Source organism: Lissotriton vulgaris, chromosome 5 (assembly GCF_964263255.1).
Source record: "Lissotriton vulgaris chromosome 5, aLisVul1.2, whole genome shotgun sequence".
Lineage (NCBI taxonomy): Eukaryota > Metazoa > Chordata > Amphibia > Caudata > Salamandridae > Lissotriton > Lissotriton vulgaris.
In genome coordinates, this window is record NC_141693.1 from 204,586,149 (window position 1) to 204,588,289 (window position 2,141).

General features: G+C 35.5%; 1 non-coding gene across 1 annotated transcript; it reads left to right on the top strand.

Annotated features, from left to right (window-relative positions):
* Positions 1-1,088: 1,088 nt before the first annotated feature.
* Positions 1,089-1,164, top strand: LOC147710489 (small nucleolar RNA SNORD36). The gene has a single exon (XR_015296226.1). It is a non-coding gene; the product is annotated as a small nucleolar RNA SNORD36 (small nucleolar RNA).
* The last annotated feature ends 977 nt before the right edge of the window (positions 1,165-2,141 follow it).

The following is a 2,141-nucleotide window of genomic DNA, read 5'->3' on the forward strand; positions in this document are numbered from 1 at the left end:
CTGTAATAGGTACATTTCTGCTATTTGTATATTCATGTATTTATTTCATTACTTTGTATTAGCTCATATTTGTAGTGTAATTCTTATGTGTAGGTTCTATATCCGTAAATCAATAGCTTTTTAAAAATAATTTCTTTTTGACTGGTTGTTAGGTTTGTATAGGTGAATTATAGGAGTTGTGTGAAATATGTTTGTTACATGCAATGCATTTATTCATTATTACTTCTGCTAATATTTTAATTATATTATGAGTTTTTCTGTTGTGGGATACATTTTAATAATCAGCACTTTTAAATTTTTTGGTTTGTGATTGTGTTTGTATGAAAGTAGGGTTAAACATGTTGATAAATTGGTTTTCTTAACACGTACATTTATTTATTAATTATTAATTATGAAATTGTTTATTTTTGTATTTGTTTTTATTCCTTACTGGTGCTCAGATTAAAGTGGGAATGGTAAATCTGAACCCTCCAAAGTCCTACATTTCCTTCTCAGGTTGAAGTGGAAATAGTAAATGTGACTCCTCAGTAGTCCAACACTTTCCTAAATAATGCTCGAGTTGGAGTGGACTAGTAAATCTGAGCTCCTGAAAAGTGCAATGCTTTCCCTTTTGTTACTCAGGTTGGAGTGGGACTAGTCAATTTAAACCCTTCAAAGTCTAATGCTTTTCCTACTGTTGCTCAGGTTGTGTTTGGAATAATAAATTTGACCCATCCAATGTCCAGCAGTTCCCATTCCGTTACATATGTTGGATGGGGAATAGTACATTTATTTGCTTTGGTGTATTTTTTTAATATATGTTTTTCTTGAATGTAGTTATGATAGAATGTTTCATTTATATGTATTTTACCCATAACTAGAATGAAGTGTGAAGTGTAAAAATGTTCCCTCCTGTAGCCCATTTGGATAGAATGTTATACATTTTTGTTGAATTTTTTTAAAGTAGTGTTTATAAATATGTTTTTATGTCTTTAGCATTTATTTATATTATTTGTAAATTCATTACTAATTATACTTTTTTTAAAGTTTATATTTTTGTTTAGAATGTTATATATTTGTATGTATTTTATTGTATCATAATGTTGGCTTTGTCAATGATGTTATTGATTATGTCATTTGAAATGTCATCAATGATGACATTTAGCATTTCAAGAGTGATGTAATATGTGAGGTCATAGCAGTGCATAACGGGGCTCTGTTAAAGTTGGCTCATTAAGGTTTAACTGGTAAATTTCAATGTTTTTTTCAAATTTTAAATGTTTGTTCTTATCTTATTTTAACAACTAAGTATAGCGGCACTTTAACCTTTGACTGTTTCACTGATTTTAGTTTTTTTAGCAAATGTTAAGCTCTTGTTACCATACCTAATTATAAAGTCACATTACCCTTTATTTATTTCAATGAATTTCTCTTTTTTGAATCTTGTTCTAAGCTGATCATACGTACAACTCCTTTAGAAAACCTGCACCCATCCCCACTACAGGAGTCCAAACCCCACTGCAAATGGCCCACGGCCTGACAGTGGGGGATCGGTGGAGGGTCTGGTCTGTGATAAGTCCCTTTTAACTTTGTGTAATATTTGTTGGTACCATGGCAGCAGACTGGACCCATGGTAGCACACAGGAGGGCCTTGCTGAGTACCACAGATCCAGCAGCAGGAACCATTCCTCCCATGACCAAAAATATATATATTTTAAATGTTGACCTGAGGGAGTGTCGCTTTGGGATCCTATGTGGGCAATGGCGCAATGCAAAATGATGGGATACTGCATGTGATAAGGGGCAACTGAGTCTCCCATATATCACAGTTATTCATTGGCCTTGGGCTAAATAATGCCCCAGTGAAGGATTGGGCCCTCTGAAGGGCTGGGTCCTTCCTGCACCACAGGGGCTGCAGGGTCCTACGTTATGCCCCTGCATGTGGGCCTAAGGCCAGAGTGTGCTCGCCCTGCCAGATATGTGCAATTTAAAAAGAATTTCAAAGCTGGGGAACCCAGTATTGACCTTTCTGGCTCCCCATAGACTACAGCACGGAATGATCAAACGTTATTACTGCTGGATCCAGCAATGGATGGGGAGGTTAGGGGAGAATACCTTATATTACCCATACAATAATAAACTGCTAACGCTCCGATGACTGA